Raw genomic sequence first — 18,403 nt, forward strand, 5'->3', positions numbered from 1 at the left:
AACGGCAACATTTTCTTTCATTTCAATTGCAGGACAAGTAGCTTTTTGACCCACGAATTAGGGAACTGAGCACGGCTGCCTCCTGGCTGGCGCCACGCTGGCGGGTAGCTGGGGCACTGTCAGCATGGCCTCAGCGAGCGATTGCATTCATGAAAGAAAGTTAACCCTTACGTGTTAACTTTCTTTCATGAATGCCTTCATCCCCTGGGCACTGCTGCGCAGCGAGTCGTGGCCCGTGATCAAGGGCAGCTGCAGAGTGCCGGTCCCTGCCGGTCCCGAAAAAAACTCTGCCGGTGTTGGGTACCGCCAAACACCGGCACAAATTAAGCACTGCACAGGAACCAACCCCTCTCCTCCAAACTCCCCCCTCTAAACGTCACTTCCCGTGTGACATTTTCCCCCACCATGTCCTTCCCTTAAGGGGCCAGTACACGGTTACAACATGTAAGCTTGCAATTGTAGGGGGAAAAGGAGAAAACCTTTTCTGTCGGCCTGATAGTACATTGGAGGCAGGATGACACAGAGCCCCGGCCAACGCGGGTTAACAGAGGGCAGACGAGTACAGCAACGCTGAAGGAGAGGCTTTTAATAGTGACAGGACACCTATTAGCTGGGCTCCAAGACGGAAGAACAGTGCAAGCCAAGTGAAAGAACCAGCTGGGCTCTGCTGCCAAGGGGCCTGCTTTTAGGAGAAAAACGGTCCGGGGAACATTACCCCCAGCTATTCGGCAGCAGAAGGCGTGATCAGCAGGCGGGAGAAAGAAGCATTATTGCATTGCCGGCTCTATGGGACGTGACTTCTCCCAGCCCCTCTGGCCTCCACGAGCACAGCCACCAGCGCGTAATCACTGCTTATAAGAAAAGGAGCCGGCCCAGCAACGCGGCTATGTACATCTGTACACAGAACGCTACATCGGACAAATCTAAGATTGGCAGGGGGGCTGGCTATAAGGCACCCTCTGGACAGCCTGGGCCTTGGCGCATACGCTCCAGATCCAAGATTGGAACAAGGACACAAACGGTGGCACACAGAGTCTCAGTCACCCCGCAAGCCGCCACTGCTCAAATCAAAGAGTGGAATTCAGGATATTCCGGACAGGGGGGTGGGGGATGTTGTGGGGCTGGGGGGGTGGCAGTTCCCGATCTGGCATCGGCAAGAAAAGCAAAGATTGGAACGTGCTATCTCTTTTTCGGGCAAGGGAAAAGAAAACAGAGCTGCACATTCTTAAGCTCTATTTCGCTGTCCAGCACCTCGAACGCTGTATTATCCGCAACATTACTGCAACTGGGCTCCCATAAGAGCATGCTGGCCACTCACAAGAAGCATCTGGGGCTCGGATTGGAAGCAGGACAACACAGAACAACAGATCCAAGGTTAAAGAGCGACTGTCTGTCAATTTTGACATTTATGTTACTTTGCATTTATATAGCACCTTATGTACCACTGGTATAGTCTCAAGGCGCTGGTAGGTTGAACGCCCTCGGGAACTGAACTTCAAGTCAGTAGCGAGTACAGAGAGAATCAAAGGTGCGTTTGAGCACTGGATATGTGTACAGCTGGTGTGGCATTCGTGTGATAGCTGCTTCTCAGCGGTAAGTGTGGTGGTTGAGAGATCAGGAGTATGTGTTGAGTCCGGCAGGTTTTATCTTGACCGATTTTGACTACGTTAGGCCTGTGGAGAACGCCTGGCTGCAGGGTGCGTGACCAGCGGTGATTAGTTAGGGTGATGGGGAGTATGAGGCAGATGATGGTATGAGAACAGCTATACCGAATGGTGTCATAGTATCGCTGTGTTCTAGTTGAGTGGTGGTGTAGAGAGGAGAGTAAGCGTGGGGATGTGATATGATGGTTTACACGCTCTTTCAATGTTCCAAGCACTCCGAACCATTCCATGTAAGTTGCGCAATTCTATGCGCTCCAGTCTGTTCCATGCACTCAATCCGTTCCATGCACACGAATCCGTTCCATGGACTTGAATCCGTTCTCTATATTCTAAGTTATTTTATGCGCTCCAACCATTTTGTGCACTCCAACAATTTTATGCAATGCTTCTTTAATTCGTTCTACCCAGGTTCTCATTTCTCCACGCATCATCCATCCACATACATCAACTTCACATGTTCCATCCACATCACTGGTTCCACCCATTTCACATGTCCCATCCACTTCACATGCTACATCCACTCTACACACTTGTCTGCCCTACACACTTGTCTGCTCTACACACTCATGCGCACTCATCCGCTCTGTGCACTCATCCGCTCTGCGCACTCATCCGCTTCTACCCACACGTCCGCTCTACACACTCGTCCGCTCTACACACTCGTGCACTCATTACGCACTCATCTGCCCTATACACTCATCCACTCTATACACTCATCCGCTCTATACACTCACCCGCTCTATACACTCGTCCGCTCTACACACTTGTCCGCTCTACACACTCGTCCGCTCTACGCACCCTTCCGCTCTGCACACTCATCCGCTCTGCACACTCATCCGCTCTGCGCACTCATCCGCTCTACACATTCATCTGCACTACACATTTATCCGTTCTGCACACTCATCTGCTCTACACACTCATCCGCTCTACACACTCATCCGCTCTACACACCCATCTGCTTAACGCATTTATCCACTCAACGCACTCATCTGCTCCATGCGCTTCATCCAGTTTGTCGATTTCATCCGCTCCACTCACTTCGTTCATTCATTCTGCGTTATCGGTTCAGCCCATGTCACTTGTCATATGCATTCTATCCGTTTAGTGCTTTCCATCTGTCTCATGCACTACACCCGTCTCATGTACCCGAATCGTCATTTCTGTACTTTCCATTTATGCCATGTATTTATGGGCGAAACCGTGCGGCGCAGAGACACGGCTTGCTCCCACTCAGGTGGCCATCCTGACAGCAAGGGCACAGGTCTTTCATAATACTGGACCCCGCGGCTCCTGCAGCACATCATAGGTGAGGACGCAGAAGGGCAGTTGCTGGAAGAAGAGGACTGCGGGACACGATAACTGGGCACCTCTAACCGAAAAACAATGGGCAGTGAGCAAGCTGTACATCGTATCGTGGCCCAATACTACCTTTAACACTGGAGATATGGAGCTCGCTGGAGCACGGCACGCTTAATGAGGCACACAAAGGGGGGTTTTACTGTAATCCTGCACACGTGGTTTAGTTGGGCAGAAGTCAAGCAGCTATAACTGCCCAGCATCAGTAGGAGCTGTATTGTGCCAGGCGGCACCTCAGGGTCCAAGCAAAGAAGCGGTACACAAACAACCCTGAATTTTCTGCAAGCAAGAAACTAAAAGACACAGGGCAAGCAGCTTGCTGGCACCTGGCTTGCGTGAACCTTTTTATACCGCTAGGGACACTGGCCTAAAGTCTGTCAGTCCCCCAGCCCTCCCAGCACACCCACAGGTCGAGTTGGGGGAGCCCGCACAATAAAATCTGTGTAAAGAAGACAATACACAGCACAAAGAGTACCTTAGCCGGCAGCCATCAATCTCCCCCCCCTCCCCCCCCCCCACGACAACAGAACAGCAAAAGGGGAGCAGGTCTCAGAAAGAAGCCCTTAAGAGCCCCCAGCAACCGAGAGAAAGGATGGCCGACTCACTCTCACTGAAGGAGACGCTGCTCCTGGAATGGGCGCAAAGCGGCCAAAGCAGTCCATGGCATGGACCTGGTGCAAGAAAGAATGGCTGAACCTGCATCAACCAGCTTCAACGCAGACGGCGAAGAGGCACACGAGGAAGAAGACGACGGCGGAGATGAGCCAGCAGAAAAGGAGCAGCCGGCCAGGAAGAAGCAGCACCTTGATGTCCGCCTCTTCAGACACCCACCAAGGCACCAAAAGAAAAGCAAAATCAGGTACTGTGAAAAGCAAGGATTTGGGGCCAATGCTAGAACAATTTTTTAAAATGGCACAAGGGTGCGGGTGCTGGGAAAAAGAAGAGGCACAGGGATGACTCGAGCATCTCCAGCAGCGAGAGTGACAGCACGGACACAGAATCTGAATCTGGGGGCGAGGATGACCAGGGCCACCTTAAAGCATGGGTTGAGCCTTGCAATGATGTTGTGTCTCCAAGCCCACAAATGTCTAAATATGGGAGGCGCAAAGCCGGCAAAAGCGTGAATAGAAGTTTTAAAAGACCATTGCATGGCACATTGAGCGCAAAATTAAGAAAATGATTTCAAAAAGCAATTCATTGATATTTGTGCTTTCCCATCCCGAGCATAAAACTATCCAACAAAAGCACCCAGGGGGTTTCAAATCACAAGTGGATCAGGAGCAGGGAATAATCCTAGTAAAGCTCTAAGAACCCACCCGCGTTGTAGGACAATGCAATAAAAGTGCATAGGGGGTTTCTAAACACAAGTGGTTCCTGAGCAGGGAAATAATCCTAGTAAAGGTCTGTGAACCCACCCCCATTTTAAAACAATCCAATATATGTGCTTAGGGGGTTTCAAAACACAAGTGGATCAGGAGCAGGGAAAAATGCTAGTAAGGCTCCAAGAACCCACCCCTGAGGAGATACAATCCAACATAATCGCATAAGGATGTTACAAAACACAAGAGGATCATGAAAGAAGAAAAAGCCAAACACCAATGCAGTACATATAGTGGAGGACACAGCAGCAGTAACTGCACCAAAAACGCTCCCTCCAGGCCCAGCCCAAAAGTCACTGAGGCCAAAAACATCCAATAGAGTTAAAAAAGGGGACTGACCAATAAAAGCAGGCAAACCTTGCAAAGGCTAGAAGGCTACCCCAATCCAGCAGCTAGATGATTTTTTGGGTCAGGGAGTTAAAGGTTTTTTTTCCTTTCGGATCTCATCAGGGGACACAGATCACACACCATACTCAAGAACCTAAAAGCTGCCTCCTCCTTTGCCCGCATAATCAGAAACAAAATGGAAAATAACTAAAACTGGGCAGGATAGAGGGACCCTTCCACCTCCCACCTTTCACATAGTTTCTGTGCTCCAATCACCCCCATCCCTCCACCCCCCTGGGCCTCGTACCCATAAAAGAACAAGGGGAGTTCAGGATGACCCCCCCGCCCGCTTGGGAGCTCCTTCAAGAGGGCATCCCTGCCACAGAGGCAGCTGTCTTCTACAGCGTTGTACAATATGCAGTGGACTTAGTGAAACTGTCAGGTAGCCTCGCCCTCTTGGCAAAAGCCGACATCAAGTCAGCAGTTAGGCTGCTGCCTGCACATGAGAGCACCTACCAGTGGCTGTGTTTTCCCCTTTGAGAACAAATTCTATTTTGACAAATGCCTCCCCATGGGCTGCGCCATTGCATGTGTCTACTTAGAGCAGTTCAGTTCAATTTTACAATGGACACTGCAGCAAGCCATGCCCAGAGCAAGAATGGTGCATTATACGGGCAACTTCTTGTCACTGACCCAGCAGGGTCACCATTATGCAGCTCAGACATCCAAAAATTTAGCATAACCAGGCCGGCACTACGGGTCCCACTGGCACCTGAGAATATGGTAGGGCCTACTACCCCCCCACCCCTTTCATTCCTGGGAATCGAGATTGACTCTTCCAAAGGTGAATGCCACTTACCCAAAGGAAAAATAGAGGATCCCTTTTTTAAAGCAATACAGTTGATGACAGGCAGGGACAAGGCGACCCTGCGGGAAATGCAATCTCCCACTGGTAAGGTCATTTCTGCTACCCAAATCATTCCCTAGGGCCGGGCCTTCCACAGAAGCCAGGAACTGAAAATAAAGGGGGGTAACCAAGCCACTCCGCCACATCAGATTGGGCAAAGAGATAGCACAAGACCCAGCCATCTGGGAGTCATTCCTTGGCAATTCCAATGGCAAAGGGAGTTGGGGGAAGCCCATAAATGATGCTGGGAAAAGGGCCCGGTTCACAGATGCAGCTGGCAGCAAAGGCTTTGGGATACGCTTGTGGTGCACCGGTTACTGGCCTCCCCGCTGGCACGAGTGGGGTTGGACCAGTAACATCACCCTGCTAGAGATTTTCCCCATATGGTTGGCACCCTACTTGTGGGGGGACCTGCCGGCCAATACAGAGCCGGTCACATGGTCAGACAACTTGGCAGTTTTATACGTGTTTATCAAGGGTGCTGTCTCTTGCTATATGGTACTGAAAGTATTAAGAGAAAGTACAAAAGTTAGTCTAAAACACAACATTGTAATAATTGGACGCCACATTGCAGGAAAAGACAACACAGCCGCTGACGCTCTGTCCCGTTTTCAGTTCTCCACTTTCAGGGCACTAAAGCCACAGTCATAAGCAAAGAAGACAGCAGTTCCAGGGGAGTGTGGGGCCGTCCTCGGAACAAAACATGACAGACCCCTCCATCCCTCCAGACAAGGCTCCTCCATTGGAACCCCTGCCCGCATCCGCCACCAGGGCAAAAGCAAGTAGGGGGGGTTCATATCAAACGAAAAGGCCATGAAGGGCTTTAAACCTGTTAAGGGAAAGAGAAGTCGGTTATTAAAACCCAGGCTCATAGAACCTACCCCGAGGAGAAACAAAGCAGTAAGAGCACATAGGGGGTTCAGTCACAAGTGGATCATGAGCAGAGGAAAATCCAATTAGGGCTCAAAGAACCCATCCCCTAGGAGAAACAATGCAATAAGAGCACATAGGGGGTTTCAAACAAAAGTGGATCATGAGCGAAGAAAATGCCGATTTAAACACAAAAGTGGTCAGACAAAGGCTAAAACGACTTCAAAAAATGAATTAAAAAATGGGTAGATTTCAATCGAGGTCAGTTATCAAAAAGACCATGATTGCAATAGTATCGAACCCCCTCCGATTTGGGGTCCCACTCCTGTAGGATATGAGCAGCCACTTCAGCCTAGATGGTGGGGTTGCAGGGAAAAGCCATAAAGAGGATAGGAGGCTGGAAATTGGGGACTTATAAAAATGTATATTAGGAAAGACTTGATCTAACAGTCTTCTCCCTCCCCTCTTCCCACCTCCCCCCGGGTGCTCACAGGCAACCTCCCTCCACAAACGGCATGGATCATGGGCCACTCATTTATCACATCTTCAGGACACCACCACTTACTGGTCAGGCAAGCCAGGCATGCGCTGGGGGGTCCACCACTACAAGTGTATGGCCTACTGGGGGCCTGCTCCCCTCCCCCAGAGTATCTCATCATCCACCTCAGGGGCAATGACTTGCATCAATTGGGCAGGAAGCTCCTTCTGGCTGAAATCTGCACCACCCTCAGATCCGTGGTCCACATGCTAAGACTTCGAACGTAAGTGATGATGTCAGAAATCATCCCGCGCCAACATTGGCATGGGGCAGAGTGCAACAAAGCCATGGAGATTTCTAGGCGCAAACTGAATAAAGCAGTGGCCAATTTCTGCCTTTTCTCAGGCCTCAAATTCACTAAACATGGGATCTCGGTGCACAACCAGGACATGTTCTGCAGTGACGGAGTCCACCTGTCCATTGAAGGCATGGACATCTTCACCAGGAATATTTTCTGGACCCTGGCAGCCAGGGGCTGTACTTAATTCATAACTCCTATTTTGGGTGATGCCGGTCAGCATCCCCTCAGGGTGGCTGCGGGGATCAGCTTGAGTGGGCCCTAATTGGGATTAGGGTCCCCCCGCTCACCTGATCCCTCTGTCCCCAAAATATATTATTGTTATGCTTCTTATGTGATGTTATGGCTGGTTTTTCTTTTGCACCATGGCTGGTACTAAAATAAAGCTTGTGGCCAAAGTTTTTCCACCTCACATCCTGGTTTCAGTCTCCTCATTTCCTGCAACTGTCATTACTGTCTTCCCTGCCATGTCATACTTGTCATCCATGACACCTGTCACCCGCATGCCACTCCCCAGCACAAAAACACTTCCAGGCTTACAGTCACCCTCCGTGTACATTGTTGAACCCCCTTAGCATTTTCATTTTTATTTACATTTTATGTTTTCTTTGTATAGCGCCCGCAGCCCGTGGGCATCGTGACGCTGTTACAGAGGTAGGTGATCTCCTTAGTTACAGTCCTTGGGAACACGGTCTGCTCAGGGCCCTGATTGCTGGTTCCCAGTCACTACATGACACACATGTCATGTCACCGTGTCTGCTGGGCCTTCCCTGTGGAGTTGAACGCACTGTGGAAATGCGTATCCATTCTTTTAATCGCATTTTCTTATCACTGCGACCCCCCCAAACCCCCGCCCACGCAGATTTGTAACCAGATTTGTAACCTATTTTTTAGCCGCAAAATGCAGGCGGGGGGCTAAGCAATCAATTGTTGGGTGGGGGCATGGACGCGCCAGCCATGTGCTTGGTAGGACCGAACCCCTCCCGGCTCTGATGGCAATAGCATATTTGAGAACAAAGAAATCCAAACTTTAGCAAACTCGGGTTCATAGAGGAACTTGCAATAGGATGCCCTTCTATATAAATTGTTTTTGATTTTTGGTTATAAAAAAGTTATTTAACTTTGTTATTTGATTCTTTTCTGACCTTCAAAACATCAATAAATGTCTGATTAATTTCTTTTAGATCAATGTGAAAGAATTTTTGAAAATATATGCCCCTGATGAAGAGAATATGAATCTCGAAACGCGTTGGGCCAACCTGAAAATAATAAAAAGGAGAAGACATCTTTTCCCCTAAACTAACTGAATTATTGTATGTCATTATTTTAATGTATTGGATTACAGAACACTGTCACTTTAAAGTTGAAACACTGAATGTGTTTTAATTTAAAAAAAAGTCTTTCCTAAACCAGACAGACCTGCTGTTATATCTTTTAGGCTTACTGCCTTATGGAAAGTGTGCAGGGGACGTAGCTTTCCAAAATTTGGATTTCTTTGATTTCTTTGTTCTCTAGGATATTCCAGCCTAGATACCAAGGCTGAGTCTTTCTCCCCTGCACCTCAAAATTTTGTTTAAAATTTTGTTTAAGTATTCCATCGAATATGAGTCAAAAAGTAATTCTTGTTAAATTTTACTGACAATCTGGTGTGCAAGTGTATTTCTGTGTTTTGTTGGCAATAGCATATTTCTCATGTCGGTGCACATAGACCATTATTAAAGTGACGGCACGGCAGTGGCAGCGGAGGAAGGCCTGCTGAGGCAATATCAGTAGACCCCCTAGTGGTCGCCAAACTGTGGTGCTCGCTTCCCCGGGGAAGGGTGCGAATCCCACAGCGTCAAGCACCATCAAAACTACTTAGTCTAATCTGCATTTTAACAGAGTCAGAGGCTTCATGCTGTCAATGGGCACATTAATGGGAATAAGTGCAGCCTGAAAGAAATTTTCAAGCTGTGTATATTTCTCAGTTACTGAAGTTGGCAGCAGAGTCCCCCGAAAATAGGGACACGCTAGGACAACTGTGGCTCTCAGAGGCGTGTATATGAATCTATACCATATACAGAGGTGAAGGGAGAAACAGCACCGAAAGGATGAAGCATGACAGTCACAGACATGAAAGAGGCAAAGGACAGGGGAGAGCGAGAGACATTGAGAGAGAGAGGGGGGAGTGAGAGAGAAAGAGGGGTGCAGATTGAGGGGTTATAATGAGTAGGAGCGAGCACAAGCCAAGAGAATGTGAGTGTGAGGGAACCAAGAGATTGAATCAGTGGTGGGGAGATAAACGGGAAGGGAAAAAGATAGATACAAAGCGGTATATAGAAAGACAGGTAGGGACGGAGGGAGAGAGAAAGAGGAAGAGAGGAACCGACCCACCAGAGTGAAGCAGAGCTATAGAGTTTGCCCATGTGATATATAACTGGGTCATCCAGTCCAGGCTTTATTCCTTGGCCACTTAATCTTGCTGGGAATGAAAGACCAGGACTGGATGACCTGCTCATGGATGGTCACTGTCCTTTTGCAGCATTGATTGCACCAGGCCTAAGCATGTAACACAGTTAATTGCAGCAACATGTGTTCAGAAATTGTGATGTAGGCTGTACATTACCAATAACTGTGGCGTACACTCAGTTCTCTTACTGTTCATTCATTGTAGTGCCACGAGGCTCTCCCTGCCCTACCATCGCCTTTGTCCTGATGAGGCTGGTCCCACCTCTTGCTTGCGGACCCCTATAGCCGAAACTCGAGTTGATGATAACCAACACAGATTACCTTCCACTTGTATCTGGGTCATGAAGGAGATGGCTGTTGACATTTTGTTGCACTCCTCGCACTAATGTCTTGGCACTCACCACGGTGTGCACTCTGAAGAATCAATTAAGCCATGTTCAGTAATTGAAAAGAAACATAGGATCTTGGGTTTCAAAGCCTACTGCAAAATAAAATTGGCTATTCAGCCATATTCACTGTGTACCATTTTTGCTAATTGTTGTTATGCCATGTGTATGAATGGTATAGATGCTTAGTTTGTTTGGGAGAAGAATGATAGAGATTGTTTTTTACTTATTTTTCAACCCTTGTAATGTCTTGAAGAGGGAAAATGGAGACCAAATCCATGCCCCCGCACCCCAAGCGCCCCAGCGCACCCATGGGTGACAAATATGCTGAAACACACCCACTTCACCAACAGTGCAACTTCTATGCTACATTAGAATCAATGCTGCAATATCAGAATCTACAAACACAAAAATCCCTGTTTAAAGGCTTGCAAATGCCTATATGAATTAACATGGTCTAAATGCACAGTGTAAAGCTATGTTTCAGGAAAATTACAGCTAAGTTCATTTCACTCACTGAACACTGAACACTGGCTGCGGGAGCCTTATCAACATTCCTCGCAAAACAAGTCCGACCTGCCAAGGCCGCAAATTCAAGATAAAACTACTTTCTGCAGACAGACATTTTTTAATTATCCACAAATGCGAGTAAATCACGGCAACCCAGTCTGCTTTTTTTTTCTTTCTGGGAAAGAAAGACATTTTCTCAAGGACACGCACAACATTGAAACATAACTTGTAACAAGCCAGAGCCAGGTGCGAACTGCTTGTCAGCTAAAAAGTTATGGGAACAAAGTCACATTGCAACATGATTAGAATTAGGTAATGGGGGCTGGCACAGCTAAATCAACCCACTGACGCAGGAGGTTAATATCCAATTATCAGGCTCTCTATAAGGGCTACATATGTAACCCACCACTCTGCAGCCAATAACAGGAGGAGATAGGTTTCTGGGAGCTGATCCAATTCTGTGAGGTCAGCCTGCAGTGTGATTATAAAACTTACTTGCAAGACAGCCCCGGGGGAGACGGCGCCTGAATTCGCGGTGTGCAAAATGCTTTGTGTGTTTTTTCCTTTTCTTCGCCTAGAAATAAATGCAGTTTGAAAACATGTTGCTGCCTGCTCGGCACTCTGTTGCATTTCTGGGGGCCATATGGGAGGTGTTGGGGCCTCCCATAGCTGGTGAGGCTATGGCTGCTGGCCCCCCACTGCCCTGGGGGTGGGGGGGGATCCAGCTTCTCCCCGACAAGTTGGTGCCCTCTGTGAGGCTCATTGCTCATTGTAACATGAGTGATTGAGCTCTGCCTGCGCAAGCCCTGTGATGGACTGAGCTCCCTGCCGCCGACTCAAGGAAGCTGTGAGACCCTCGCCTGCACCTGAAGACCACCGGAAAAACGCGTAACCGGCTAAAGGCTTCGGGGGCCACTTGGAAATACCCCGCTTGAGGGCAGGTGAGAGCCCTGCAGGAGAAGGGGTCCGGTGAAGCGCATTGAGGGAGTGTCCAGCAGTGGTGCAACTGCCAGTGCAGCATAGGAAAATGTAAGTAAACCAGCAACATGGGCTCCGAGGGGGGGAAATGTTTAAAGTAGAAATGTTAAAGTGTTTTTTTTTATTTTTTTTTTTTTTTTTTTAGGGAGGGATTGTAAATTGGGTGGTGGGTGATTGTACATTGTCACAAAATTCAGCGCATTGGTAGTGATCGGCACGTGAATTGTAGTTGGGACTGGGGTGGTGGCAGTGGTCCCTTCTTGTGTTTTTGAGCATATTGGGTGGGGTAGTGACTCCCTACACAAAGAACAGGAGTGCCGCGCTGATTGGTCTAGAACAGGAGTGCCGCGCTGATTGGTCTAGAACAGGATTGCCGCGCTGATTGGTCTGGATGGTGATTTCATGTACGGGGTCTGGATTTCCTATGAATTGACGTTATAGATCAATGAGTAGATGAGGTTCACTGCTAATTGAGCGTTTTAGTTCAGTGAGTGGATGATGTTTTCCCGCAGGAGGTAGCTAGATTGTTCCCGAGTGCGGAAGATAGTTGGCTGGTTAAGGTCCCCTGGTGAGGAGCGTATCATGCACTAGGCGACGCAGTGTGTGCAGTCCAATTATAAGAGTTTATTGTGGTTTACCTTGTTCCAGTTGAGACAGGAAGACAGCTGTGGGGATTGTGGGGTTTTATTTTGGGATTTTTGTGGGGTTGGGAGAAATGGGTTATTGTTCCGTGTATGCACATTTGTCTGTTCATTTGCATTGTGTTTTTACTTTGGTGACGTCACCTTCAGATTGATGCATAAGGACACAAAGTTTTGATGGTGAGGAGATAGTGGTGTGGTTTTGGATTTGGAGAATAGGTGACCAAGAGGCGGTGTGTGGAAGACACATGCGCAAGATTGTGGGAGTGTGCCGGAGAAGGCAATGGTTTGGTGAAGATGGATTGCACGTGGAGTGCACTGGCTAAGGTGCGGAGCAAAGAAGGCTCACAGAAGTTGAAAAAATGTTCAATTATTTTCTAACTTTTGCTCCCTGAACAGCGGACTACCGAAATTTTCGAATTGAATAGAGGTAAAATGTATCACACAATACAGAAATGACTCCCCTTCACTTGTTGTGTAGCACACAGCTTCCATGCTGAAATAAGTCAGTAAAACATAGTGTGCAAAGATTCAAAAGTACTGAAGGTAAATTAAAAAGACCATGGCTGCTCATAGGCGGCTTCTCCAGAAGCGTGCAGCAATCGCTAAGGACACACATACACAGCACTTACACGGGAATAGCTTTAAAAGCACATGTGCAGCAATCGCTAAGGACACACATACACAGCACTTACACGGGAATAGCTTTAAAAGCACATGGCTACAGTTGAACTGTGTGCACGAAGGAAAAGGAAAATGCGAGGGGTCAGCTGATGTTGAACAAACACGAGCAGAGGGAAGAGGGGACTCACCCTTCTGAACCTCCGGGAGTGTAATATTTGATGACACAGGGGCAGAGAAAGGCAGATGAGGACAAGTAGGCACGAAATAAATCATTCAAGCATGCGATGGGAGGGGCAGTTAAAAACAGCTTCAACACTCACGCACACAATAGCAGTGTCAACAATCACCACAATATGCACCGCCCATGTGGGGAGGATACATGGGGCAGGATGGGATCATTTCAGCAGACACCACAAGCACCAATGCAGGTACTGTTACCACTACATGTACAGACACAACAAATGACAGCACCACTACCCCAGGACTGACTAGAATGACAACACAGGGGCACTGCACAGCAGCCAGCACCCATACAGAACACTGACACAATAGTAATGGTACCGGTTACATGACTGGGTGGGGTCTTCCTGATGGGGAACAAATCTTTCAAAGGACATAGATTGACATTATACCGCTAATAGGACAGCCCAAGACAAACTTGATTTGACTCACTCTGCCACACACACTCATGCTCCGCTTCACCGACAGAGCGGGCGAGACGCGCGCCGACACACACACTCACGCACACTTAATAATGCAGAGGACAATTGCATAGGGGTGGTGGTAGGTATCAAAACATTTTCTTTTCTGGGTGACAGTGGGGCGACTAGGCCATGCATTAGGGAAGAGACATTTGTGACATCATGAGCAATGTGGATATGACCACCTTATTAACAGAGAAATCCATAACTTGATAAACACCAGGCATACACATGTTGAAAGTAAGGAAGATTGTTTAAGAATAATGGGGGTGCACGGTACAGAGGGGGGTGCATAATGATAGCGCATCACAAGAGAGTACATTTAGCTACATTTTGAGCACACATCTTTCAGTGAGGAGACTGGGCTCATGAATACACGATTAACACAGAACAATTAAATGAGACACACAAGGTGGAAGAAGGTGCACTTGAGGGGGGAGGACTACATTTCATTGACAGTTCACCACAGGAGGAGAGAAATAGGGGTAAAGGGTGGATGATCCATGTTCCCAACAGAATTAATTTGGCGACAAAATAACAGTGCAAGTGGTACTGCCACTAGCGCTTTTGAAAATAACACTGGCACAAATGCATTAGCCAACACACATAGGGAAAGAGGTCATTGCTGCACGAACTGGAGCATAATGGTTGTATTAAAATTTGAGAGCAGATATTGGGGGGAGAAATATATATTGTTTAAATGTAACAGTAATTAGAAATATATATTGTTTAAATGTAACAGTAATTACAGTAGTGGAGTAATAAAATACTAGACTAAACGAGTAATTAACAGAGTAGGTAAGCTTTAAAAAGTGGACATGGGGTGGGATAGAGAGAATGGGAGCAAATGGTAGCGGATTTCATTAGTACCAGCTTAAAGTGCCTGCAGTTCACTGCGAGACACGCCCTGAGAAGTGTGAGAGGAGCCATAGAAAAAATAAATAAATAAATAAATAAATTAAAAAAAAGATTTTAAAACCCTGCGATTATCTTAACTAAGTAACATGGTGCACTTAATTTAGAAACACAGCCACCCTATATGACAAATGTACCACCCTGATGTTTCCCTATTTAGCTTGTCAGTGCCTGATGCCCCACGGGACAAAGGCACGCACTATAAACAGCTTATAACAAAAGCACAGTAAATACAAAGATCCAAAGGCCCATTTGTACACTAGCACCCAATTTGCATATATATGATCCAAGTGTGTAATGAGTATCTTCACAAAAATTAAGTGCCTACCCATTTTCTGGGTACATTCCGAATTGTGTAATAATTTACAGTCAGACCGCCATTGAACGCCACCAGGTGGTGACAGGATGGTGCATAGGTGTACCATTGGCTCCTCCCACTAGGACACTGAATAATGTGAGAGTAGTGCAGAGAGGTTAGGTCAAGAAAATGAAGAATATGTAAATTCTCAGGTCTCAAGCGCTTCCATTTCATTTCTCGCCAGATACAAAGGACCCAGGGCAGGCCTGAAGACAACGGACAACCAACACCCAATGGCTATGGACTACAGTGGGACATTTTCCCCTCCTGACAGACTTTGTCAGAAGTGTAAGGCGTCAAGCCCTACAAAGCGGTGGCCACCCTGGCAACGAGGGAGCAACGATCAACAGGGCCAACGCAAGAGATTTTCATGAACTACAAAATAGCACGAACTCTCCCGAGTTAGGGAAACATGGCCATCCCATGGTCCAGCGCACACTAGCAACTAGAATAGGGACTGACACACGCATTTCCAAAGTTTAATTGAGTTTCATATTACATTTTGTGCACCTACAGCTGTAACACTGTTTTGTTTCTTCTCTTTTCCCCGCACATGCAGGTTGTTGCGTATGTATGCTGTTAGAAATGTGTAGGAAATTTCCTTAATGTTATCTTCCATTAGAAACTGTGAGGTCCACTGAGTAAAACATTGTGAAGCATTCCCCACTCAATTGCCCACCCTATCAAGAACCTCAGACCCCTTAGAGCATGTTTCCCTGAAGTATATTTCCTTGCTTCCAGTGAAAAAACAGCCCAAGATTTTCCCTACCCATATTGAGAAATTTTGAAAACACGAAATGTCCAGGGGGAAGTTTGATTTTGCCCTTAGTGATTGTTTAGTTCGCGGAGCTTGATGTTACTAACATGTACTAACGTATTAACGCTTTTCTTGCGATTTTCAGGCGGGCAACTTTATCATCTCATCAGCTGCAAGGACCCAGCAGCGTAAGTGGTTATGGGCACGCAAATAAGGACTTTTACCTTCACGATGGGACTATTAATGATGAACGAAATTATGGGGGTGGTACTTTGAAAATTATTTGTAATAATGAGCATTACCGCTGTATCCCCTGCTAACATTCCCTAACCTAAGCAGGAACAGTTACGGCGTCAGTGGGTAAGGAAAAGCTGCTGCTAAAGTAAAGAGAGTTAAGGGCAGACACAAGGGGAGTAAAACATACGCATAACACACATATCAGAAGTGACCAACAACATGCACACATGTACAAAATTGGTAGGGACACCACTGGAGAGAGCTGTCCTGACTGTTCTTTAACATATGCCGGAAGAGAATTGATTACAACAGAAATTACTACAGCAGAGCACGACGCCCATGTATGACAAGGTGCGAAGAAGATTGCAAGGGAAAACAGCAACATTGAGATTGAAAAAAATAAATAAATAAATAAATAAATAATAAAAGAAGAAAGAAAAACAAAAGGAGAGAACAACAAATAAAATAATAAGAGACAAAAATATGATAAGTGCCTAACAGAGTGAGAGAAAAGAGCAAAGATGGTCACTGAAGAAGGACGTATACTGTTAAGGTACCAACGTTATGTTACCAGCACAACAGTGACAAGAGGTGGACAATCATGCTGGATGCAAGAAGGTTGAGAGAAGTTGCGAGATGGGAGCAGGAACATCACTGCTTATGGACTACTATTGAGCACATGCATCCAAAGATCAAGAGAAACTACCACTGAATTGGGGAGGAGAGTGTTGATTGGTGCGCATCAGCATGCCCTTGTTGGTGATGACCAAGGAAGATGTGAAGAGTGACACATTCACCAAGATGGAAAACAACGGAAGAAGAGAAACAGACAGAGAAGTAAAAAGAGGGGGGAATTACTTCTCGAGCGAGAAAGAAGAATGAGTGGGTGCAGTACCAGCATACCAAAGAATGATCATCAAAAAATGCATCTGAAAAGAGAAAGCAAAGAACTAGCTAGTGCTTGCATGGTGATGGATGACATCATGACTGCCTGGTTGCTTGAAGGTGATAACGGAAGGACGAGTACCGAGCACAGCACCCTTGTGCAAGATAGAGATACATTGCAAAAGAAGAACAGAAGAAGTTATCGGAATGCAAATAAGAGACATGGTGAAAGGAAGAGCCGGACTAAGATAGCGGTGCGCAACATGGTTCCAGCAGTAATAAAGGTGGCCACTCCCTGTGATCAGAGGAAGTACGAAGGGAAGTGAGTGTGGTGGAACACTGAAGGGGAACACTCCTATATGTACTGTTGATCAACAACAATGCAGAAAATTATGGACACTTCAAGGAATTGGCAAAGATATGCAGACCGGAAGGAGGTGAATGTTGATTGGTGGTGTGGTCGACAAAGTCGACCATAGGGGGGACTGAAGAGGGAAAATGGAGACCAAATCCATGCCCCCGCACCCCAAGCGCCCCAGCGCACCCATGGGTGACAAATATGCTGAAACACACCCACTTCACCAACAGTGCAACTTCTATGCTACATTAGAATCAATGCTGCAATATCAGAATCTACAAACACAAAAATCCCTGTTTAAAGGCTTGCAAATGCCTATATGAATTAACATGGTCTAAATGCACAGTGTAAAGCTATGTTTCAGGAAAATTACAGCTAAGTTCATTTCACTCACTGAACACTGAACACTGGCTGCGGGAGCCTTATCAACATTCCTCGCAAAACAAGTCCGACCTGCCAAGGCCGCAAATTCAAGATAAAACTACTTTCTGCAGACAGACATTTTTTAATTATCCACAAATGCGAGTAAATCACGGCAACCCAGTGTGCTTTTTTTTTCTTTCTGGGAAAGAAAGACATTTTCTCAAGGACACGCACAACATTGAAACATAACTTGTAACAAGCCAGAGCCAGGTGCGAACTGCCTGTCAGCTAAAAAGTTATGGGAACAAAGTCACATTGCAACATGATTAGAATTAGGTAATGGGGGCTGGCACAGCTAAATCAACCCACTGACGCAGGAGGTTAATATCCAATTATCAGGCTCTCTATAAGGGCTACATATGTAACCCACCACTCTGCAGCCAATAACAGGAGGAGATAGGTTTCTGGGAGCTGATCCAATTCTGTGAGGTCAGCCTGCAGTGTGATTATAAAACTTACTTGCAAGACAGCCCCGGGGGAGACGGCGCCTGAATTCGCGGTGTGCAAAATGCTTTGTGTGTTTTTTCCTTTTCTTCGCCTAGAAATAAATGCAGTTTGAAAACATGTTGCTGCCTGCTCGGCACTCTGTTGCATTTCTGGGGGCCATATGGGAGGTGTTGGGGCCTCCCATAGCTGGTGAGGCTATGGCTGCTGGCCCCCCACTGCCCTGGGGGTGGGGGGGGATCCAGCTTCTCCCCGACAGTCTGTTGGAGTAACAGACACCGTTTGATGACATATTTTGTATAATATGACTTAATGGCCGGTCAAGTGGCACAGCGAGTAGAGCGCTCGCTTTGACATCCGTGCAGAGCCTGTTTACGCAGGTTCGAATCCTAGCAGGGC

The 18,403-nt window shown here is 47.0% G+C and overlaps 1 long non-coding RNA gene across 1 annotated transcript; it reads left to right on the forward strand.

Annotated features, from left to right (window-relative positions):
- Positions 1-398: 398 nt before the first annotated feature.
- LOC138582239 (uncharacterized) lies at positions 399-18,122 on the forward strand. The gene is made up of 2 exons (XR_011304990.1): positions 399-1,374; positions 8,524-18,122. It is a non-coding gene; the product is annotated as an uncharacterized lncRNA (long non-coding RNA).
- The last annotated feature ends 281 nt before the right edge of the window (positions 18,123-18,403 follow it).

This window comes from Ambystoma mexicanum, chromosome 3q (assembly GCF_040938575.1).
Source record: "Ambystoma mexicanum isolate Mex_15411 chromosome 3q, UKY_AmexF1_1, whole genome shotgun sequence".
Classification (NCBI taxonomy): Eukaryota; Metazoa; Chordata; class Amphibia; order Caudata; family Ambystomatidae; genus Ambystoma; species Ambystoma mexicanum.